This window comes from Macrotis lagotis, chromosome 4 (genome assembly GCF_037893015.1).
Source record: "Macrotis lagotis isolate mMagLag1 chromosome 4, bilby.v1.9.chrom.fasta, whole genome shotgun sequence".
In the NCBI taxonomy this organism is placed as follows: Eukaryota; Metazoa; Chordata; class Mammalia; order Peramelemorphia; family Peramelidae; genus Macrotis; species Macrotis lagotis.
The window spans coordinates 10,944,601-10,970,540 of record NC_133661.1 but is presented as its reverse complement, the minus strand read 5'-3'; the positions used below and the strand labels follow the sequence as shown (position 1 = coordinate 10,970,540).

At 39.3% G+C, this 25,940-nt stretch overlaps 1 pseudogene; it reads left to right on the top strand.

Annotated features, from left to right (window-relative positions):
* Nucleotides 1-915: 915 nt before the first annotated feature.
* Nucleotides 916-24,222, top strand: LOC141522600 (lysophosphatidic acid receptor 1 pseudogene; annotated as a pseudogene).
* Nucleotides 24,223-25,940: the final 1,718 nt, after the last annotated feature.

The window sequence follows — 25,940 nt, the reverse complement described above, 5'->3', positions numbered from 1 at the left end:
CTAAAAATATGTCGTTTACAAGAAACACACCTAAAACAGAGAGATTCGCAGTTAAAAAAGAAGCAGAGGTAGCAATCATGATCTCAGACAAAGAAAAAGCAAAAATACATCTAATTAAAATAGACAAGAAGGGATACATTTGCTAAAAAAAACCTCTGATTAAAAGATGAAATATTGATATTAAGTATAGATGCACCAAATGACATAGCATCCAAATTCTTAAATGAAAACCTACATGAATTATAAGTGGAAATAGGCAATAAAACTGTACTAGTGGGTTACCACAACCTTCCCCCCTTATAACTAGATAAATCTAACCATTAAATAAATGGGAAAGAATTTAAGGATATTAAAAGAATTTTAGAAACATTAGATATAATAGTTTTCATGGGAAAATTGAATGGAAATAGCTTTAAGGAGTATACAATTTTCTCAGTTGTATATAGCTCTATCACAAAAATTGACCATGAATTTGGGCTAACAGATGCAGAAAAACAGAAAAATTAGATTCTTTTCAAGTCATAATGTAATAAAAAATTCCATTCAATAAAGTGCCATGAAAACTCAGATTAAAAATCGATTGGAAACTAAATAATCTAATCTTAAAGAATGAGTCAATGAACAAATCTTAGAACTAATAAATGATTACATTACAGTAAAGAGCCTGACAAAAATAAATCAACATACTAAAATTTGGGATATAGTCCAAGCAGCACATAAAGGAAAATTTATATCTCTAAATATTTACATCAATAAAACGGAGAAAGAGCAGATTAATTAATTTGGTGTGTCATTTTTAAAAGAGCACAGGTGTAGAGAATTCTCCAAGTAGGACTAGCATTTGCTAAGTGACACTAGCACTTGGATTCATAGTTTGGCAGTGCTGAAGAGGGATTCCTGTGTATCTGCTTAGCTACCATGGCTGTCCCCTCTGCCGTGGAACCTTTCTCAGTGGTGTCACAGTACATGGCCATGAGTGAACCATAATGCTACTACAGTGAGTCCATCGCCTTCTTCTATAACTGGAGTGGGAAGCACTTAACCACTAAGTGGAAGATGGTCAGCGAGCTTGTGATGGGTCTTGGAATCACTGGCTGTATCCTCATCATCTTGGCCAATCTGCTAGTCATGACATCAACCACTGTTTTCACTTTCCTATTTATTACTTAATGGCTAGCTTGGCTGGACGGGCATAATTTTATCTAACACGCAGCACAGGGCCCAATACACAAAGACTAACTGTAAGCAACTTGCTTCTTCTCTAGGGTCTCATTGATCTGTTACAGTTTTTCAAAAGCAGCTGTACACCTTGATGAGCAACCAGCGGGGAGGCTGTTGTTATTGTGATCATCTGGACTACTGCCATAATGGGTGCTATTACCCAGTGTGGGCTGGAGCTGTATCTGTGACACTACGAACTGTTTCAACACGGTATCTTTCTACAGTGACGCTTACTTAGTATTCTGGGCTATTTTCAACCTGGTTATCTTTGTAGTGATGGTGGACCTGTATGCCTGCATCTTTGACTATGTTCAACAAAGGACTGAGAATGTCTAGGCATAGTTCAGGACCAAGGAAAAAATGGGAACCAATGATGAATCATTGTGCTTGATGCTTTTATCATTTGCTGGACTCCTAGGTTAGTCTTATTACTTCTAGATGACTGCTGCCCTCAGTGCAATGTACTGGTCTATGAAAATTTTCCCTTCTCCTTGCTGAGTTCAATTCTGCCATTCTTCATCCATTCTTACTGTGCCAAGGAAATGAGTGTCACCTTCAGATAGATTCTCTGCTGCCAGAAGAATGAGAAAGTCAGTGATCCCACTGATGGCTCAGATTACTCAGTATCTTCACTCAACCACACCATCTTGGCTGGGGTTCATAGCAATAACCATTCAGTTGTGTACAGACTAAATGGGAAACTAAGGCAACTAGGTGGCACAGTGGATAGAGCACTGGCCTTGGAGTCAGGAGGAGGGAGGGGAGTTTGAATCTGGCCTCAGATATTTGAATCCTACTGGCTATGTGATCTTGGGCAAGTCTCTTGACCCTCATTGCCTCACATCCAGGGCTATCTCCAATTGTCCTAATTCATAACTGGCCACTGGAGTCAGATAGCTCTGGAGGAGAAAGTGAGGCTGGTGACTTAGCACAATCCCCCCCTTATTCTAATCCAATTCACATGCTTGTTGTGATATCACTTCCCTGATGCCGTGGTCTTCTTCGAAAATGAAGGATAAACATTAATTAAATAGGAAATGAGGAGCCAGTCAAAGACTGTGAAGGGGGGCCTAGGGGAGAATAACAAACTGATGAGTTTCAACACTACTCAAGAACAGCACTGATTTCTAGAAAACCTACTCATGCTCAAGACTGGTCATGAATGAAAACTAGCATATGCCAAAACACTCAATCTCTTTCTCCTCTTCCCGTTAAAAGTAGAAAGTTGATTCCTTGTAATGGAATTTATGACAAGATCTCAGAAGGTCTCTTTAGACTCTTCAGACAACTGCTTTGTTTTTGTGCCAGTTGAAAACAGCTCTGATTCATTATGCTTGTGCCTGTTTAACTCTATTTACATGTAGACATTTAGGTTTCCTTTCCCCACCCCTTTTAAAAGAATACATTTCATGTAATAAATACCATGTTTATGTCTGTCCAAAAAGCAAAGCAAAACCTAATGGGGTGAGGAAAAGTCAGACACATCTAAAACAACAAAACAGCAGCAGCAACAATCATTAAAACAATCTGGTATTGGTTAAGAAACAGAGGGGTGAATCAGTGGATAAGATTAGGTGCACAATTACATAGTGATAAATGACCAAAGTAGTCTAGTGTTTGATAAACCCACAGAATCGAACTTTTGGAACAAGAACTCACTATTTGACCAACAACTCACAATGTGTGTGTGTGTGTCTGTGTGTCTGTGTGTCTGTGTGTCTGTCCATGTGTGTGTACTAAATGTATACACATATATAAATATTTTTTAAATGTGATATCATAAGCAAATCATGAGAGTATGGATAAGGGAAAAAAATTATGACCAAGATAGAATGCAGTATGAGATGCAAAATAAATAATTTTGGTTACATGAAACTAAAAAAAATTTGAACAAACAAAATCAACACAGCCAAAATTCAAAGGAAAACAGAAAACTCGGGGAAAATTTTAGAGTAAGGTTCTTTTGTAAAGGCCTCTTTTCACAAATATACAAATAACTGAGTCAAATTTACTAGTACAAAAGTTATTATTGGGTAATTGATAAATGGTCAAAGGAGATAGTCAGTTTTCAAAAAAAGAAAGCAAATTTATCTTAGTCATACAAAAAAATGCTCTATGTGCAAATCTGGGCAACTCTGAGATATCACCTCACACCTATCTGACTGGATAATATGTCAGAAAAAGAAAATGAAAAATGTGGGAGGGGATATGGAAAAACTGGGACACACTAATACACTTTTGGTAGAGCTGTGAAATGGTGCGGTCATTCTGTAGAGAAATTTGAATCTATGCCTAAAGAGTATACCTGTATACCCTTAGACCTAGTTATATCACAGTCAGATCTGTATCCCAAAGAGATGAATGAAAGAAAAAAGAAAAGGACCTATATTGCAAAATATTTATAGCAGATGTATAATTAGAATGGAATATTATTTTGCTATAAGAAATGATGAACAGGATTGTTACAGAAAAACCTGGAAAGATCAACTGATGCAAAGTGAAGTGAGCAGAACCAGAACATTATACACAGTAACAGTAGTGTTATATGAGGATCTCAATACAATGATCCAAGACAATATTGAAAGTACATATGATGAAAAAAACCTTCCTCCTCCAGGGGAAAAACTGATGGAGTCTGAATGTAAAATGAAGCATAATTTTTTCTTGCTTTTTTTGCAATATGACTAATATGGAAACATCTTTTCCATTATTTGCTTGATTTCAGATATATATATATATATATATATATATATATATATATATATATATATATAAAATCTTCAAACGCATCTCTTGCCTTTTCAATGGGTAGAGGAAGGGTGGGATGAAAAAAGGGAATTTAGAACTCAAAAAAATTTAAACAAATGTTTAAAATAAATATTATTTTAAAATCAAAAAAGAAAGAATAATTTAAGATCTCTGCACCAATGACCAACCAGATTCCAGAGGGTTGATAAAGAAATACACCTTTCAGTATCTAATAGAGAAGTAACAGTTTCCAGATGAGACTGACATCTTCAGAAATAGTCATGTAGATTTATTTTGTTTCACTATTTTGAAACTTTTTTATAATTGGGGGAGGAGAAACAGATTTATAAGGGAGGATATTAGTGACAGTGATAAAAAAAATAGGAAAGAGATAAATGAGAGATCATTGAAGCATTTTTAAATGCAAAACACAAATAAAAATAAGTTAAGAGAAGAGAGATAAGTAATATTGTTTTGAAATTGGCCTTTTGAATTTATTGTGTACTTTTTAAAAAGCTGTATTGTTCTTTGTATATAGAATTCCTATAGCTTTTAATGTTGTCAAATTCAGAAATAGATAAATCAGTAATAGATTAAATCAACTGAAAATAGATAACAGATGAGTGAGAGACTGATTGATGAGAAACAGAGGAGATAAATCAATAACATAGATAAGAGGTTGATAATTGATAAAAGATAAATGAGAGATTGGTAATAGATAAATGATATGGATGTGTATATGGATGTAGATATAGAAGTAGGTAGATGGATTTGTCTGTGTGTGTGTGTGTGTGTGTGTGTGTGTGTGTGTGTGTGTGTGTGAGAGAGAGAGAGAGAGAGAGAGATGAAAAGAGAGAATTTTAAATACCTCTTCATTTAACTTTCCCTCCTGACATTCCCTACTCAGAGTTCCTGCTTTTTTCTGATCCTCTCTTAAGAGTAGGATATTTTAGATAACCAGTTAAAATAATAATAAAATACAGAGGAGAAAAAAGGTCTTTGAATCTCAAGAGAAATAAAGAAAAAAGGAGTAGTGAAAAAAAGTACACCTACAGACATTGAGCTATATTATCAGGTAGGAAATATCAAGACTATTTGCTGCTTTTTTAAATAAAAGTAGATTAGTTATAAGAAACAGACACTCTTGGGCCTTGCCATCTGCCGCATCACAGCTCCCACTAGAACTTTCAATTTGTCCAGCAGCTGACTTCTCTTTTATGGTATCTTCCCCAGTAAGAATATGGGCTCTTTGACAGATGGGATTGAGGTTTTTTCCTTTTTTTATATACCCAAAACTCAGCATAGTAGTCAGCCATTCAGTAAACCTTTAGGAAGAACCTATCATGATCTAAATACCAAATCCCCTATGTGCAATGCAGTATTTGGGTATATAAAAAACAATCATTGTTAAGGAGTTCTTGGTTGAATGGGGAGAAAACACACAACCTTTCCTCTATTATCACCAATTTGTACCCCTTATATTATACCATCAGGGCCATCAGAAAGGTTTCCTCTATAGAAGGCAAGATTTTATTTGCACTTGGAAGAAATCAGTACGCAACATTGTATAGAGAGAGTATCCCAGGCACCAAGTCAGGAGCTGATACGTTTTATTTGTTGAGCAACCAAAAAGGTCAGGGTCACTAAGTTTTGGGGGGAGGGGTATGAGGAGTAAGTTTTGAGGGCCAGCCCCTTGGGGGGGGTATTTTCTGATGATGATGAAGGCCATCAGGATGAGCATGTATTCTTGCTCATTAACAGATTGGTTGACTCATCAATGAAGCCTGACCTAAAACATCTGAGGAGCTGAAAGTGTGTGGGAAACTTTCTTATAAGGAAGTCTGCAGACTTCGAAGGATAAATATCATAAATTTAACCGGGGAAGCCTTGCAGCTGGGTTGGATCTGATTTGCCATGTTCCAGATACGTTTTATTATATTCGTTACATATAAGTTTGGATATTCAACAATAAAATCAAGAGATTGTTTTCACTACAGTAAGTATTGGTGGCTTTCATGACATCTAAGTGTTCCTGTAACATCTCTTCAACCTGGCTCTCAATCAATGTCCAGATACACACCTGAGCTGTCCCCTGCGGTAAGTAAGAAGGTCAGGAAAATGAGGAGGCGGGGCACAGCACATGATGAGCCTGGGTTTTGAAAACCAAACAGCTGGTTTTATATTTGTTCCTTGAGAGAGTCTAGGGAGCCACTGCAGTTAATTGGGCAGGGAAGGAATGACATAGACTGACCACTGTAGAAAAATCACTTTGGCATCTGAGCAGGGGATGGAACTAGGAGAGACGTTTGTCAGGACCACCAATTTGCCCTAGTTCAGACATGAGGTGATGAGGACCTGAACTAGGGTGGTAGAGGTATCAGAGAAGGGAAATGTTACTAATGTAAGACCGACAGGTCTTAGCAACAGATTAGATATGAGGGAAAGAGAAAGTGTGAAGAGTTGAGGATGACACCTAGATTAAGAATGATTGGAAAAGTTACAAAGAGGGAAGAGTTTGAGGGGAAAGAGATTGATATTTTTTGGGTCATGATGAGTTTAAAATGCCTATGGAACATTCAGTTGAGGATATCTAATAGGCGGCTAGAGATGTTAGATTGGAACGGAGAGGTTAGGGCCAGAGAAGTAGATTTGAGACTCAACAGGACTCTTTCTCTTTCATGTCATTATTCATTGCAAGGGAATTGGTTTTTGAGATCCTGAGTATTCAAGATGTCATTTTTTTTTTTGGTTTTTGCAAGGCAAATGGGGTTAAGTGGCTTGCCCAAGGCCACACAGCTAGGTCATTATTAAGTGGTGAGACCAGATTTGAACCCAGGTACTCCTGACTCCAGGGCTTGTGCTTTATCCACTACACCACCTAGCCGCCCCTCAAGATGTCATTTCTAAGGGTCCTTTTCAGTCTAGAGTTTTGCTTGTACTTGCTGTACTAGTTTACCTTTTCATTGTATCATGATCTATAGAGATGTGGTTAGCATTTCTGATTTCTTACATTTATTTGTAATTTTTCTGTTCTTTTCCCAAGAGCACATGGTCTGATATCTCCTTTGTCACCCATAAGATAGCACCTTGTATTCAAATGTATTGAGGTGAATGCCTGGGGAGAGGGGGAGGGGGTAAAGTGGTTAGAGACCTGGCCCATGAGACAGAAAGTCCAAGGAATAAGTCCTATCTCTGACATATCCTCATAGTAAGACCCTGGGGAAATCATACCCTCTCAATTGCTCAGACACAGTTCAAGACTACAAATTACAAAACAAATGACAATCTACATTGGTAGAGGAGATTTCTTCACTGGAAATTCTCTACACAAATGAAATCATAGTTTCAGACCTCACACAAAAGGAAAAAAAGCACATAGCATCTCTGTCACCTTCAGTAGAATGTTATTTTTTTTAATTTTGTATCCCTAGCAATGAGTTTAATGGCTTGCTTGCAGAAAGGGTTAATGACTTTTGAATTGAATAGAAAAGATAGCATTCAAGTCAGAGAACTCAAGAGCTAAAAGGACCCCTCAGATCAAGGAATCTCCCAATTAAAGGGATTTCCTGCCTCTTTCAGTAAGATCTTCTCAGAGCTGCCCAAAGATTCTTTCTTTAAGAGTAAATCTAACTGCCACTCTCCTCCTAAGGAAATTCATGTGGCTCTCCATCAGCTCTAGGATGAACTATGAATCCCTTTACTTAATTTCTAAAGCCTTTCACAATATTAGCCCCCAATTCTTTTTAGAACTTCATTTTGCACGGCTTCCCCTCTCGTCATCTGCAATTCAGCCAAACTGGTCTCTCTCTTTATCACACTTGACTTTGGCTGCCATTTTCCATGCTCAGAATGAGCTTCCACTCCCTTCCACCTCCCAGAATCTTTCTCTTCCTTCCAAAGAGAACTCAAGCATCATCCTCTGCAAGAAGACTTCCCCCATTCCCCTATAGGTCATGTCCTCCCTCAATCAATCAATTAATCAATTAACACGGATAAAGTATCCACTATGTGCCAGGCACCTTAGATTTAACTATATCACACACTGAAATTCTCTTTCCTTTTTAGATTCTATATACTGGTGACCTTCATGAGTTTGGCCTTCATAAGGAATGAAACATATGCTACTAAACCCTAACTCAGCTCTAACCCATCTCCAGACTTTGTCCTAATAAGGAACAAACAGAATTAAACTAATAAACAAGTGCATTACATTTCTCAAAACCACACATTTCTGCAAGCTACATATGCAACAGGGACTAGTTGGAAAATTAGAACCCCCCCCCACACTCTCCACAGTGTGATTTGGGGGAATGAAGGTGGGATCTGATAAAACTACTTTTGTGCTTGTCCCCCTCAATTCAGGATGTGCTTCGTGCCACATTATGGAGAAAGAGTTCATTATCAAGAATTCCATTAGGTTAGGTGGAGTGCCCCTCCCAGCAGGACCTTTGAGCCTTATCAAATCTGCTAAAAACCTTCACAAAACCTGAATCTTCTTCCTTTTAGGTTGTAGGGACCATCCACTGTGCTTTTGATACAATGGGGAGATGCATATTTGCTATTAAAAAAAGAAAATCAGACAAAATATATATTTATTTTGGGGCAGCTAGGTGGAGCAATGGCTAGAGCACCAACCCTGGAATCAGGAGGACCTGAGTTCAAATCCAGCCTCAGACACTTAATAATTACCTAGTTGTATGATCATGATCTTCTGCCTTGCAAAAAAAGGTATATTTGTCCTTAGAGGACATCATCAATATTTATATATGCATAAATCTGTAACTCTTAGCACTCCATTCCCACTGCCTTGAATGTAAATGCTTTATTTTCTTTACTTGTATCATGGCACCCAGAGCGGTTCTCAGCAAATGCTTTGAGGTTTATTAACTGATCTTTCCAGTTACTGTCATTGACTATTATGCTAAGAAAATACAGTCCCTTTACTTTTCTGTCTTCCATCCTCTGGATGCTCCCTGGCTATCAATGCCCTTTCTATAATATGGCATCCAGAACTCAGATACATTCTAGGTACATTTAAAAGCATTACTTTCAGGAGGCTGTGGACTTCACCAGAGGTGCATCTCTCTCTCTCTCTCTCTCTCTCTCTCTCTCTCTCTCTCTCTCTCTCTCTCTCACACACACACACACACACACACACACACACACACAGAGAGAGAGAGAGAGAGAGAGAGAGAGAGAGAGAGAGAGAGAGAGAGAGAGAGAACTCTGTCCTAGAAAAACAATCTAGCCTCAAACATTCACTAGCTGGGTGAGCCTGAACAAGCTGCAAGATCTGGCATCAAAGCAAACAAAGACAATTTTACATTAAATGAGGTATGGCAGAGCTGAGAGTTCCACTATGCTCTGCCCTAGTCACATCACATAAAGGATATTGAGTTCTGGGTGCCATATTATGGAAAGGATGTTGATAGCCAGGAAGCATCCAGAGGATACAAGACAGAAAAGTAAAGGGACTTTATTTTCTTAGCATAACAGGCAGTGGCAGGAACTGGAAGTATTTAATATGAAGAAGAGTAAACTCTAGGGGTGAAATGTAATGGTTATCTTCAGGTTTGGATAGGCCCAGCATCAGAAAAAGAGATAATTCTAGAGGCAGCTAGGTGGTACAGTGGATAGAGCACTGGCCCTGGAGTCAGGAGGACCTGAGTTCAAAATGGGCCTCAGACACTTAATAATTACCTAGCTGTATGACCTTAATTAAGTCACTTAACCCCATTGCCTTGCAAAAGAAAAAAAAACTAAAAAAAGGAGAAAGAATTCTATACTTATTCCATTTAACTTCAGAGGGCAGAATTAGGCATATTGGATAAATGTTGCATTGAAACCAAATTAGACTCAATGCTTCTGCCAAAATGGAGAGCTATCCAAAAGCAAATTGGGATCTTACGGGTTCCCACTTTCTGGAATGCTTCCAATAAAGATTGGATTGGGATGTTGCAGAGGCCATTGTTGTGCAAGTAGGAGCAAGTGGCTTTGCAGTCAACTTCTCATTCTGAGATTCTGGAATTGTATGAATTTTTTTCCCAAATGGGCTCCATTTTCCTGGTTGGTGAATAATCCCATCTCCCCAGATGGGCTGAACGGGACCAAGATTAATGTTTCCTCTTATGACTAGCCTCCTCAATCTTTTAAAAACATCTCAGATCAAAGACACTTATATCAGGCGGGAAATCATCTAAGGGTTTCTAGTCTATAAAACATAGCTTCCAAGATTTTGCTAGTTCATGCATTTTTTTCCTTAACCACAAAGAACAAGTTTGGCCCACATTCTATGACTTCAGGAGAATAGAGGAAGGAAGGGGAGGTTTATGGGGGTGGACAGACTCCTGTACAAAACCCTTCATTTCCGGGTGAGCTCAGCTCCTCATTGTGGCATCTTTGTGGCAGGCAGGAGGGGCAAGTTTGGAAGAGAGACAACACAACTCTGGAGACCCCAAAGGTTATCTCAGAGAGAGGAGAATATAGTCTGACTGGCATGTCCATTAGAATCTAAGCTCCCTGGGCCATAATGATGTGGTACAATGGACTAACCTTGGAGTCAGGAGCCAAGAGTTCAAATCTAGCCTCAGACGTTTGATACATATTAGCACTAGCTGTATGACCTTGGGCAAGTCACTTAACCATGATTCTTGCAGGGCCATCTCTACTCATCCTTATTCATATCTGGCCATTGGTTCCAGATGACTATGGAGAAGAAAGTGGTGATTTAGCAAAAAATTAATCAGCAAGCCCATCTTTCTTTAAAATATCTCTCATTTTTAGGAAATTTTTTTTCTGATATCAAGCTTATATTTTTCTCTTTGCACACTCTACCTGTTGCTCCTGGTTAGTCCTTCTAGGGCCAAGCAGAAGTCGTCCAATCTCCCTTCCATATGATTACACCTTCTTCCAAAGGCTTTAAGACAGGTATTTCTTCCCTGAGTTTTCTTCTCTTCCAGACAAACATCCTCAATTTCTTTAACTCATTCTTAAATGGAATGAGTGAGAATCCTTTCATCATCTTATTTGACCTTCAGAGTTTCATTTCTTCATGGAAATTTCCTCCATAGAGAAGTTTGAAAGATTCCAACCAATGTACAGATATAACCTACATGAATATCCTTATATGAATTAATCAGTCACTTATTAATAATTACTGATGCCAGGGCCATGTGCGAGTGGGCAGGGATATACAGCCATATGTATCAGAAAAGGAACTCAAAGCCAGATCTTCCTGACTGAAGCCTGTTCTCCACCTGCTTTCCATTCAGTGTCTCTTGGACTTCCTTAGACTATAAGTTGCAGAGAGGGTGCTATCTGTAGTGATAAAAGGAGTTCTTCTCTGGGATTCCCTCTACCAATGAAAACACAAAGCCAGGCAAAAATATATAAGTATATCCAAATAACATGCCTTGCTATGTTGTGTCTGTGTAGACATTCTAAATATTCAGACCTGGGGGAATGAATGGTTCAATATCCCCAAGGAAGGAGATCACTGGTGGAATTTCCCAGACATCTGTGCTATTTGACATTTTTTCAGTTGAGATTTGGATCAAGATACTGGTGATAGATGCATCAGATTTGCAGAAGATCTGGGAGAAATCATCAGTTAAAACAACAGGATGATGGAATCCACATGTGTATAAACACATGTGTAAGATGTTTAGTTCCCCACAGTATCAGTACCCTGCCATCCTTAAGTGGATTGATTAATCATACCATTCTCTCCTCTAGTTCTACGGACTCTATCATCCAGAATGACCGGAAAATGTGAGGCTAAGAGCAGCAATCTTAAATGAACAAGAAGAGAAATAAAGGAAAGCATCTCTCACCACAATAGAAAGGGGAAGGATTTCTGACAAACAAGGGATCAAAAGAAGGATCACAGGAAATAAAATGGGCAATTTTGATGATAAAAAAATTCACATTTTTACCCCAGTCAAAGCAATGAAGCTAAAATCTTAAGAGAAAGATCAATAGTCGATAATAACACATTATATAGTGCTCACTATGGACCAGTCACTGCGCACTCAACGATGATCTCATCTGATCATCACAGAGAAAAGGACATGTACCAAAATATTCATAACAACACTTTGTTCTATCAGAACCATTCATTCTACCAATTCTGAATATTTAGAAAGTCTCCGTACAGACATGATATCTAAAGGCATAGTATGAGAATATATCTATATATTTTTGTCTGTATCTGTGTTCTCAGTGGTAGAGGGAGTGCCAATGAAGGACTCCTCTTATCACTACAGATAGTATACCCCCTCTACAACTTAAAGTCTAAGAGACACTAATAGCTAAGAGGCAATATGATGTAGCAGGTAGAAAACTGGCTTCAGTTAGGAAGATCTGACTGAGCTAATTATGGTATATGAATGGAATAGCATCCTATTGTACCATGAGAAATAATGAGATGGCAGTTACTTGGTGCAGTGGACAGAGCACCAGTCCTGGAGTCAGGAGGACTTGAGTTCAAATCCAGCCACAACTACTAGCTGTGTGACTTTGGGCAAGTCACTTAACCCCACTGCCTTGCAAAAACCAAAAAGGAAAAAAAAGAAATAATGAGAACAATTGTCTCAGTCCAACCTGGGAGGATTTGTGTGAACTGATGCAGCATGAATTGAACAAAAGCAAAACTATTTGCATAGCAACCACATCGGGAAGGAAAAGACATATGAGCTCTGATCAGTGTGATGACTGATCACAAGACCAAGATCAGTGATGCCACCTGCTCCCCAATCTCGATCGAGACAGCATGGGTATTGTGGAATATAGTAACAGAACAAAATGTACATTTCCAATAAGGACCATCGCAACACCCTTTTAGTTTTGACTTGCTATTACGAGTAAGAAAATTAGGCATCACAATCATTTTATAACATCTTGATGGACCCATCCCCTAACATGGTGACCTAAGAGTGGGAATCCCTTAACTGCTAGAGAACTAAATTGCAACCTACTACGCAAGGTTACAGCAAATGTAAACGATCCCATCCACAGGGACAGCTAGGCGACATAGTGGATAGAGTACCAAACCAGGACTGAAGTAAGAAAGACCAAATTTAAATCTGACCTCAGACACTTACCAATTGTGTGACCTTGGGCAAGACAGTCAACCTCTATCTGCCGCAGTTTCCTTAACTGTAAAATAGAGATGGATTGATTATTGTTCTTCATAATCAAAGAAGACCATGACAACAAATGAATGATGACATGGGCGGGGAAAACATTCTATGTGACCCTCGAGTCAGGAGAGAACTAGTTTTGAATCCCAGCTCTGGGACTTAATAGCTCTAAGATCATAATGCAGAGTGAAGATGCCACTTTGGGAGACAGAGGAGCTGGGGTTAAATCACTGAATTCTCTGGGTCTCAGTTTCCTCCTCTGTAAAATGAGTGGGTTATATGACCTCTAGCTAGAAATATGTGATTTGAGGATTGTCACCTTGTGGCAATGATGAGTTTGGCAAAGGCTATAGAAATCTGAGTTGTCCTTGCCCCCTGGCTCCATCCTGCCCAGTTAGCGTCCTGGTCAACTGCTGCCAGACCTTGTAGAGCAAGCTAAGCTCTGAACCTGCTCCTGGCAGCTTCCTTCTATTTCTTCAATTAAATAATAGTCTAGGACAGCACTGCAGTGTTTGAATGTTATCGCAATCCACTGAGAGGTCTGGCTTTGGCTTGGCGCTAAGAGGGAAATTTATTCCAGATGAGCAAAGAGGAAAGTGTCTGAGTTTTACAAGCCCACCCAACAGTCACTTTCCTAGTTGTGATCAAACTATATCATTTCTATGGAAATATTAGCCTTCTTACTGGGGGATAGAAGAGAATAGTAGAAGTGTTTACTAATCCCCCCGACTCAGACACACAGGCGCATAAACAGAGAGAGACAGACAGAGTCACGGAGAAACAGAGACATTCGGAAACAGATAGACAGACAAGCGGGGGCAGGGGGGAGAGAGAGGGAGAGGTCATCCATGCTCAGGAGTGGTCCAGATCAAAGTGGATTGGACAGTTGGACCTGTCCTTTAGTAGAACAGGCATGAAAAGGAAATTGTGGGACTAGGTCTGCAGTTGAGGGTCCTAGACTTTTCCCCAATTCTCACTGAGGAGCTGGGCTGTGGCTGCCAAAATGAGACATTAAAGGGATTGTTCCTACTAGAAAATGATGCAAGTCCATTATATAGGCTGGCAACTGGATAGATGAAAAAAGGCTCTTCTGTCCCTCAGATGTACAAGCTAATCATTAAGCCATCAGCTAGGAAGCCACAGGCCCTCAAGACATATGTGTTAGATGAATGGATGAATGAGTGAATGAATGAAGGAAGGAAGGAAAGGAAGAATGAATGAATCAATGAATGAATGAATAAATGAATTTCTCCTCATGTATAAAATAGGGAGATTTCACTGAATTGATCTTTTCACTTCTGAATTCTATGATCCTAGGCAGTTTCATTTAACTGAATCTCTCCACCCCATTCCTCCTTCCTCTCCTTAGACATCCAAAGCCTCTTTCTGAGCTTAGAAAACCACCATCTTCACTATTTCATGTGTCCTTGACATAAGGAAAGAGGAATGTTCATTTCTACAGATCTCACTTCATGTCTGGCAAGCTTCATACATGATTGGAATAATTTAGGAATAATTGCTCTAAGATCAAAAAACATTCCCATGCATACAAGACAGTTGGAATTCATTAATTCAAAATCTATTTATCAATTGTTTTCTAGGAAAACAGAGAGGCAAAGATGAATAGGACACAGTCATTTGCCTCATGGAGGGTTGGTTCTTCAAGGACCTAAACAGTGTTCCAATCTGAGCAAGTCAAATCCCTTCAATAAGACCTGCACAGTCCATAGAGCTCACAATACTGGTAGAAGACAAAGTCTAGATTTGCCCCTCCACATTATGGCTCTGCTCCAGCTTCTGCCTGATCATAAAATTATCCATTTCATCTGGCAACTATATAGGAACTCCTCAGCAACCAGGAGGATTTCTTCCATTTGTCCAAAATATTCATCATTGATCCCACACTCCCTCTGCAGTCCTGCTGTCTCAGGGTTCTGCAGCTTGTCCCAAGAACTCCTTGCTACTCTGAATATCGGGGGTCACAAGGTTCTCTCCTAGCTGGAGTCACATTTCCCTAAGAGGACCTCACAGATACTCAAACTTCCCTTTGAGGAAACCAATTTCTGGGCTCTATTGAACTCTCAACTCTCGCTTTTTCTATCTATATCTGTGTCTGAGCTTCCTTCTCAAGGTCAAGGCCAAGGGCATGACTCAAGTATGACTACCCATGGTGCCATCTTCTCCAAATTGAATATTTCCACCATTTTTATAGGGAGACATTTTCAGGACCATAACAAAGTCTTCATCAGCATATGGAACCATTAAAAGTCCACTCCATTGCATTAGGTTTCAGGGGAAAAAACCCAAACAAGTTGTTCTTCAAATTCAACATTGTATGTTTCATCCACTATTCATCCATGTAGATCATTCCTCAGACTCCCTCTTCATCTCTACCTGTTCAAATCCTCTTCTTACTTCAAAATATAACTCTTTCTTGAAAAGTCCCTCATCACTGCAAGCCAAGGGTTCCCCAAACACTCCTAGGACACTTTGTTTCCTAGATCACTCTTTTTCCCCTATGATATTGATTCCTTGCAATATGCTTATCTGTGTGGATATCATTTTACAGACACTCAGAGTCAGAAAAGACTTCAAAGGCCCTCTGTGCCAACCTGTGCCTGGTCCAGAATTCCATTTACATTATACCCACCAACGGATGGGTTTACTTGAAGTCTTACTTGAAGCCTTTACTTGAAGTCTTACACTGACGGACAATTGTGTGGCCCTGGAAAATCTCATGAGATATTTTACCAAAAGTTCTCCTAAAATCAACTGTATCTCTGGAATTCTTTTCATCTCCTTGTTTAGTAAACATCTCAAAAAATAAATTGAGGCATATCTTGGATTTGATGAAACCATGTTCTCTTTTTGTAACCACCAAATGTCTTCGTAGATATTGGCCAATCCATCACTTTTATGATCCACCCTAGAATTTCCCTGACGGTCAGAGTCAAGTTCACTGACCTTTAGTTGGCAGGCGCTATTCTCTTCCCTTTTTTAATAACTAGGATGAATATTGTTTTAGGGTTTGCTAAGGACTGTTTACATGAATTACCTCATCTAATTCTTACCATACCCCTATAAAGTAAGTTTTCATTTTAAGCCTCATTTTACATGCATACAAGAAAACTGAGGCTATAAAAGGGTAAGTGACTCTCCCAGGATCATTCAGTTGATAAGTTTCTGAGATAGGAATTAAACTAAGTTCTTTCCTTTTTTTGACATGGGCAATCTAGAATAGTAATGTTTTTACCTTCCTCCAAGATACATTCCAAATGAGTTTCCACTGTTATCTCTTTTCAAGAAACTTTATTCCAAAGAAAAAGAATTCTTTATCACAGAGAATAGTCAAGATGAAACAACAGCATAAGCATATCCCTTCCCCATACAACACATACCAAAAATGAAGTATGTTGGTATTTTTATACTGTGATAAAATAAACTTCAAACGAAATAAAATCATTGGGAGATTTCTCGACTAAATACTGCAATGAGTTGACGATAAGGATATATGGGTAAATTTTGCAGATTTTTAAAATATTGGTCACAATATGTTCAAATCTATAGATAAGTTTATTAATGGTGAACACACATATTGGTATTTTTATTTTTTAAACTATGTACTTCCATTTTTAATTAGCTCAGCCAATGGATGATTGCTTAGTCTATGAACTATAAATGATATTTAAGAGGAGAGTGCTTTGTAAACCACAAAGTACAAAAAGATGTGAGTTCTAGGTCCTTGGAAGTATAGTGGAGTAGAAGGCATGGAAGATGTGAGATTGGGGCATATGAGTTTGTATCCTAGCTCTGAAGTCAAGAACTCTGTTCTTTCTAAGTTCAGATAGCTATCCACTATCCCACCCAGCTGCCACATATTTTTATTTTCAAATATATAAACATATGAATGTGCTTCTTTATGATAATATCAATATATATCAACATTAACATTATAGTTTGGAATATATATGAGATCATACTGTAATTTTAAAATGTATTATAGAAAAATTCAAAAAAATTAAATATATTTAACATTTAATGGATAACAAGAACTCAAAGAGAATTGTTTAATGGAAAAGGTGTCGCAATTTTAGCAATAATGAAGACATATCATAGCATGTTCCTTGACTACCTTAAATTCCAAGACTCCAAATTTGGGGTAAAATGAATAAGGAAAATGAGCTACCACTGTAACAGCTAGAAAGGGAAGTGATGGGGCGGCTAGGTGGCGCAGTGGATAAAGCACCAGCCCTGGAGTCAGGAGTCCCTGGGTTCAAATCAGGTCTCAGACACTTAATAATGACCTACCTGTGTGGCCTTGGGCAAGCCACTTAACCCCATTCGCCTTGCAAAAAACCTAAAAAAAATATAAAGAGAAGTGATTACCTTCTGTGTGCCCTGTGTATTTGTATATGTCTCTAGATGTCTACACTGTTTCTCCTGAATCAACTATAAATTCCTTGAGGGCAATTTTCACCTTTGTTTTGTATTCCCAGAGTCCATTGCAATGTCTGATACTAAGTAGGTGCTTAATGAATTCTTATTGATGGATCAACTGATGATTGTTGTGATTATGCACTCATTGCTCATGTCAGGCTCTATCTCTGCTTCTTACCCCAAGTTAGGCCTGTTCACTGGGCTGGGACCACCCTCCCAGGTCAAGATTGTGATTTTTCCAGAATCTGATTCCTGGGGAGAAAACATTTTACCCATGAAGCCATAGCTAGTTAACATGAAGGAGGGAGCATTATGGTTTTATGCCAATAAATCAAATTCGTTTGATGTATCAAAACTTTTAAAATGTTGTAATTAAATTTTATGAGGGTTTACTACAAGGTAACTTCATGTTCCCAGAACCAAACCTCTTTCAGTTTCCATGAGGCATTTGATGTGGCCAACAGGGAATCTCCAAATGGCTAAAAGAATGGAACACAAGATGAAGCCTGTTACGTTGGATGAAGTAGGAGTCAGAAGACCTGAGCTCCTTCACGGCATCTGTGTCTGATTTGAGGTGTGAACTTAGACCTTATTCCTGTCCTGAGTCTGTTTTCTCACCAGTATAAAGTTTTGATTTGACTAGAGGATCTTGAAGTTCCTTCCTAGCTCTGACATCCTATTTTCCCATGCTACAAAATGATGAATCAATCATATTGGGATGTTGATCCTTTAGTATAGAGTCATACAAGGTGAAAACATGATGGAATGTGGGGTGGCCATGGTGCCTATCTTGTCCTAGTGAAATTTGGGAGGCTCATAACACTAACTTATCTTAATTAAATTTGGTATGGATAAGCTCACACCAGTGGGTCTTCAGATCACATAGATAGGAAATGTCTGCCTTTAAGGCCCAGGGTGGATGTCAACTCTTCAGTGACATCTTCCTTCCGTCACCCAACTCTCAATATTGAATTTTTTCTTCCTTCTCAAACTACCTTCCGATTATTTATCTGTATTATATCCTCTAATAGAATATAAGTTCAGTGGGGTCTTTATCTTTGAATCCCTAGTGTCCCAGCTGGTGCACTGCATAAAGGAGACACTTAATAAAAGTTAGTTGGACTTGATGAAGATTTGTTCACATGGAGAGCTTCTCTTCTGTCCATGGAGAGGGCGATTATTGGTGAGAAGGTGGTCTACATTGGAAGAATCATCAGTAGGATGCCAAGATCAGTAGGAGCCAAGAAGGCACAGCAAAATCTATGTGTGAGCTTCTCTGACAGGAAATGCTAGGGTGGGGAAAATCTGCACAGACCCTTTGAACCGTCCACTTGTTCATTTCTCTGGCTCATCAGGAAAGTTGGTGGTGATCATGGACACAATGCTGGGCTAGGAATCCAAAAGAAATGAATTCAAATTCTGCTCCAGACACTTACTAGTTATATGACCATGAGTAAGTCACTTAACCTCTGAGAGTCTCAGTTTCCTCTTCTGTAAAATAAGGGTATTGATAATACCTAGTACCATGAGGTTATTGTGAATATCGATTGAGCTGATATGTGAAGTATTTTATAAACCTTAATGTTGTTATTATTATTATTTATTTTATCTGTGTGACCCTCTGAAAAGACCACCAGAGTGGGGGAGTTCAGTCTTAGTTCTAGTTCAACCAAAAACTAACTCTGTGACCTAGAACTATCACTTTTCCTCTCTAGATCTCAGTTTGCTCACCTGTAAAATGGAATCTCCGAATTGGACTCATTGATCTACCCCTTTGATCATGCTACCCCTCCACCTTGAGAAGTCCTCTGCTCTCTCTCCTCCTAGAGAGACAATGGGGTGAAGTGGCAAGAGCATAAGATCAAATTCAGGGGCTATTTGACAAAATATGGCTCTGGAAGAAGGGATAGTCTTGAAACATTTGAAATTTGCTCCTTTTGGGGCAACTAGGTAGATAGAGGATCAGTCCTGGAGTCAGGAAAAACCGAGTTCCAGTTGGATCTCAAACATTTAAAAATAACCTAACTGTATGACTTTGGGCAAGTCCCTTAACTCCAATGCCTTGCAAAAAACAAACAAAAAAGAACTACACACAAAAGAAATTTGCTCCTGAATGTGGACACTATCTAATGATACTAGGCACTAACTGGAGAACTACGTCAAGCCCCCATTTAATAAATCAGTGCTCTTCCCAGAAAATGGAAGCAACAGGGTGGTCAAGATGATTCATGCTGTCATCAAGTGCACTTTCCTCCTCAAGAAGAAGAGCAGAAAAGAAAGAAAACAGTCTTGATTTAGATGTCTGTCTTTGACATGGTTAGCACCAGAATCATGGGAGAGAATCTCTGAAAAATCTGCTTTCAAATGTTTCCATTCCTATAAACACCATGACTTGGAAAAACACATATGCCATAGTTATATTTAGACTCCACAAAGGGGGGCAAGGCTCCAGCAGGGGAATTAAAAACAGGAGGTCTTCCAGTCACTGACCCAAGTGTGAGGGGGTAGAAGATGGTGGGGGAGGGAGAATGGGAAAGAAAGCAATCTGGTGGACAGATCATAAATGCAATCAATTGAAAAAAATGTGATTGTTCAAATCCGCCCCCCAAGGTAGAAAACAACTGATGTAATCCCAGAATTTCAGAGTCAGAAGGGATGACCCAGTCTAAATCACACCTGAACCACAATCTACTGTCTGATGTCCCCAACACTTGTCAGTCCTCCTGTCTCTGTTGGAGACTCTCAAAGAAGGGGAGCTCACTGCCTCCAAAGGCAGTCCAATGTACTTTGAGAGAGAATTCACATTATAAGGAAGGTTTGGTGACTTCTCATCATTATTTCTTTTCTGCCCCTGGGGTCAAACAGAATGGGCTAAAGCTTTGTAACTGACAGGGTGGACTTCCTAGATCTAGAACTCAAATGTATTATATATACTTTTTAACACCAAATTAGAGGCAACAGAGATTCATATTTCATCTTTGCTGCCTTTCTTCTGATCTTCTTTGTAGATAAAAATGTTCTTCATTATTGAGGTTTGTAAATTCAAAATAACAAAAAGCAATCTTAATCAATTAAAAAGATGAGCAGCCATAACTTGAACCCGGGTTTTCTGACAAGACCAGCACTCTTTCTCCTATACTTTGATACCTCCATGGATACTTTAACTTTTTATATTCTGCATTTGACAAACACCCTAAATAAGATCATTTCTGCATTGAAACAACAAAAAAAGAGAACCATCTATGACCCCACAAAGTTCTAATTCTCCAATTCAGTTCAGTACATTAAGTTAGTTCCAAAGTCAGCAAGCTCACCAGTCTGTCCCACATTTGATCCTCTCTTTTCCCTCTTTTGTGGATTTTCTCTAATGGTTTAATGGGAAGTCAATACTATCTTGTTTTCTTAGCATTCTTCTTTTCACTATTTACTCTTACCTTCACATTTTACCCTCTACACACATTCTCTCTCTCTCTCTCTCTCTCTCTCTCTTTCTCTCTCTCTCTCTCTCTCTCTCTCTCTCTCTCTCTCTCTCTCTCTCTCTCTCTCTCTCTCTCTCTCTCTCTCTCTCTCTCTCTCTCTCTTCCCTTGTCACAAGTCAGTAGAGTCAGGTAAGACAGTTTCCACAATGAGCATGCCCCAAAATTCTCATTGGGCACCTCTGGTCTGTCACTTCCATGTCAGGAGGTCATAGACTGCTAGGTCTAGACCTGGAAGGTCTGCCAGGGACCATCTAACCTAATACTCTTACTTTACACATGAGGAATCTAAGACTTGGCCAAGGTCACCAAGGCAATTAGCATCCAAGATGAATTTTAAACCCATATCCTCTAACTATAAGTATCATTTCTCTCACTTCTCTGACTCCCAAAATGTTCTTCCTAAAGCACAGGGCTAACTTTTCTCCATCCCCTACATGCACACACAGTGAACTGCAATGACTTCCTCTTACCTCCAGGATCTAATATTAAACCTTGTTTGTCTATTGAAGACTTTTGTACAATAAAAAAAAAATTTTAGGTTTTTTTTGCAAGGCAATGGGGTTAAGTGTCTTGCCCAAGGCTGCACAGCTAGGTAATTATTAAGTGTCTGAGACAGGATTTGAACCCAAGTACTCCTGACTCCAGAGCTGGTGCTTTATCCACTATGCCACCTAGCCACCCCTTTTTGTACAATAAATTTAAAATATCTATTAGTAATCCAGTTTTAGATTCCTGAAAGAGAGTTCGAGATGTGAGATTGGAGGTTCATGGAGACATTCGGGAAGATGAGGTAGATCTGAGAGGGGTCATCATTGAGATGATCATTAAACTCATGGAAGGTGATAAGGTCACCAAGGAAGTAGTATAGAACGAGAGGAGGGACCGGGATGGACCAGGACGGACCAGGACAGAACTCCCTGAGACACGTACAGTTAAAGGGGGTGATCTGGAGGAAGATTCATCAAAGGAGACAGAGATATGGTTACATAGGTGGAAGGAGACCCAGGTAAAAGTGTGCGCCAAAGCCTAAGGAGAAGGGAGTGCCAAGGAGCAGAGCATGAAGAGTGCCAATGGCTGCAGAGAGGTCAAGAAAAATGAAAATGAAGAAGTCATTGCATTTATAAATAAAACATCATTGGTAACCTAAGAGAGAACATCTTTTGTTGAATGATTAGATTGGAAGCCATGTTTCATGGGGTTCAGAAAATAATAAGAGGGGATAAAGGTGAGACATCCATTCAAATAGTCTTTCCAAAGAGTTTAGGCACAAAGAGCAGAAGATATATAGGATCATAGTTGCTGGGGACAGAAGGATCAAATGAAAGTTGTTTTTCAGTATGAGGGAGACATGGACATGTTTGTGGACAAAGGGAAGAAGTCAGTAGCTAGGGAGGGATTAAAATAGTGAGAGTGGGTATTTCAGAAGGAATAATGTCTTGGGAGGAGATGAGATGGAAAGGATCATTTGTTCCAGTGGAAGGATGGGTATAAGGTCATTTTATCTTGTGAGACAGGGAGGAAGGAGGAAAGAGGAGCAAAAGGTATCTGCATGGTGGGAGATGAGGAGAAGGGGAAAGAGGGAGCTCACAGTGAATGCTTTCAATTTTCTGAAAAAATAAGGAAAATTTCTCAGTTGAGAGGGTGCAAAGGGGCGGGGATCCACGGCAGGTTGGAGGAAGGATGAGAATGTTTAGAAGAACCATTGCAGGAACAGCTAAGTGGCTCAGTGGATGAAGCACCAGTCCTGGAGTCAGGAGGACCTGAGTTCAAATCCAGCCTCAGACACTTAGCAAGTACCTAACTGTGGGCAAGTCACTTAAGCCCAGTGTCTTGCAAAAAAAAAAAAAATCAACTAGAACAACCATTGCAGAGAGTGGGAGAGTGAGCTGATAATAGAGCTGTAAGAGAATTATCTGGTGGTAGTAAGAGCCCAGATAAGATTGTGTAACCTAAATTTGTAGTGGGCCCAGTCAGAATGTCCAGCAGGGAAGGTGGCAAAAGGAGGGAACGATCCCAAACTGACACTTAGAATATAACTGGAGCTATGATAAAGGGACTAAGGATTCAAAAGAGGAGGACGATTTAGAGTGAATTGGTTCACTGAGGAGTCAAGAGGGGAAAAAGAGGAAAGAGTGGCTAGTTCTGGGGAGATGTCTGGGAGACAATGGAGGGGTTGAGAGATTAGAGGTCACTGGGTAGATGAAGAATAGGGTTCAATCAGGTAAGACATGAAGAAAAATGGAAAACTGATGTTTTCTGGTCAAAAGAAGGGATTTCAGAATTCTGAAATGTGGAGGTAGGGTTTTTATTCCTAATTGCAAGATCAAGGGTATGACCATCTTTGTGTGTGGCTGGAATGGGATGGTGGAGTAATTCATTGGATGTAAGTAGGTTTAAAGGTGACACACTAAGTACTTTTGAAGTCCCATTCTGTGAAAATAGGAATTGATAGAAGAGAAAACCCATGAGTCAGTTACCAAACTCATTAAGGAAGGAAGGGGAGTGATCAGGAGGCATGTAGAAAATAGTTACCAGGAAGCAGATTGGACAGCAGATATAAAGAGAATGAACCTCAGGGGAAGAGAGGTTATAGAGTGATGGAAATAGAGAGAGAATCTAAAAGTGGCAATAGGAGAAAGAGGTATCCTAACTCCCTTGCTTCCTCCAGTAAGCCAAGGGAAATGAATGAAGGTGCAGCCAGAACTGGAAAGGGTGACCAGTGAAGCGGCATCATCAGAGAAGCCAGGTTTCACTGATTGTTAGAAAATGGGAGGAGTGAGAGAGGAGAAGACTTAAGAGGAAATGGAACAAGACTTCCAGAAGGTGAAGTAAAAAAAGTAGATGGTATCTTGTTGGGACTTGGGGATGAGAGAGTTGAGAAGAATAGGATGGTGAAGAATAGGGAATAGGGTTTGGATGATAACCTACGAGAGGTCAAAATCACTGGAATTGACCAGGAGTGAGAATGTTCATCCTTATGTGGAAGTTTCATTCTAGAGGAGCTGGAGATCAGACAGGAGAGAAATGTAGCATGAGATGGAAGGCACACACAGATGGTCAGATAGATCCCCTTTCTCTGTGGCTTTTCCCTCCAAAGGCTGGAGATTAATCAGGAGGAGCAGCAACATGAGATGGAAGTTAAACCTACTGTCAAGAAACTAATAGGCACTTATTCAGATGAAAGATCCAGCCAGTAAACTGTGTCCTGATCTTATCATGCCAACAGTCTCCTGTGCTTGTAACTACCAACAATCCTTCACACTTGTAATTACAGAGAACCAAACCAGATGCTCAGTTGATTCTCCTAGCCACCTTAAGCCTGGTTCTGTGCCTACTGGACAATCACAAAGCTCAAGAGTCAAAATAACTTAGAGACTGTTTGTTGTAGCTCAGCCATGGACTTGGAGAATGTGGTTCAACCATTTGTGGTCTTTGCACTTAAAAGCCTTATCCCTGTCCCTTCTTACTTGACATGCAAGCTCTTTCCCTCACTTTGAAGCTAAACCTGTCTTTGACTCCTAACTCTCCTGACTCTAACCTGCTCTGTTCGGTTCTGACCATCCGCAGGTTAGAAGTCAGTTTGTGCAGTTGACACTACAAAACAAGAATAAAAGTTCCATTCCTCATCTGCATTTATTCAGGTGGAAATCCTGCTTCCATGTTGGCCCCAGCGGCCTTCTCTTAAGCACAGTAAGAGAAAGGTGCTCAGGATAAAATATGAATAAAATATGAGCCGGTAATTATTTTCATACACATAAGGGAGAATCTGACAACAAACTAAAAATATGATTCATTACCTCAATTTATAACTAGTGTTAAAATCTGGAAGATTGATAGTTAAATAATACTTAAATCTCTTCCAACCAATGGTTCAAAAGATTCAGATCTGTCAAATTCACAGATTCCAAGCCTGGATATGACTATTTTGGGAGAGGTACTCATTCATCTAGGATCAGAACACACACACACACACACACACACACACACACACACACTGTACTAAACCCAAGTTCAGACCTGCCTAGACAAGACTTGGACTTTAGATACAATTGTGTTCATGCCTTCCTGGACAAAAGGGTAGCTATGAGGCAGGTCCCCCCTTTCTTTCATTCCTTCTCAGGATGTGATTGGCAACTGTATTGATATACTCCATAGCCTGAAAGGAAGAACAAGCTGAGGGACTACTCTCTTTTAGGCATCCTCAGCTCTTCTGTCTCCACAATCAATAAGGGGACTCTATCATTTCTATAGCCATCACTTTAAGGAAGTGTACCCAATTTTTAAATTTTCAATATGAGCATGTATACCTCAGAAATCAATCAACTCTACAAATCAAGGTTTGAGTCATTATTTTGTTGGTTGTCTAGACTTAGGAAAAGGATGGAGAATGCTTTAATAATGCAAATTAAACTTTAAAGTGTTTTCTATGTACTTATTCTTTCTAGAGAGGTGAATGATTAAATATTTAATGACATGACCTTATTTTTAGCCCTAATTTATCCATAGATAGACATAGGCTCCAAACCTTCCAGCTATTGACTGGAACCAATTCTGAGAATATTCTACTGAGATTAGCTACTATTAAAAGAGGAAATTAATATTATGGGGAGCAAGATAATAAAAAATCAGTAAGCATGAATTAAACCTTTAATGTTTATGCTAATATATGTTGTTAGGTATTGGAAATAAAAAGACAAAAAATGATTCAATCTCTACTCTCGCAGAGTTTGTGGAGGTTTCTCAGTCAGAGAAGAAGGTGGGTCTAAAGAAGAGAATTAAATGATAAGCTTTTCATTATTAGCTTACTCTGGTGGTGAATGTAAGAGGAATATATATCTCAAAGAGAGGCTAGGAATTGGGGATGGACAGTCACAAAGTGGTGTGAGAATACCCTACAGAGCAGAGAAAGTATAAG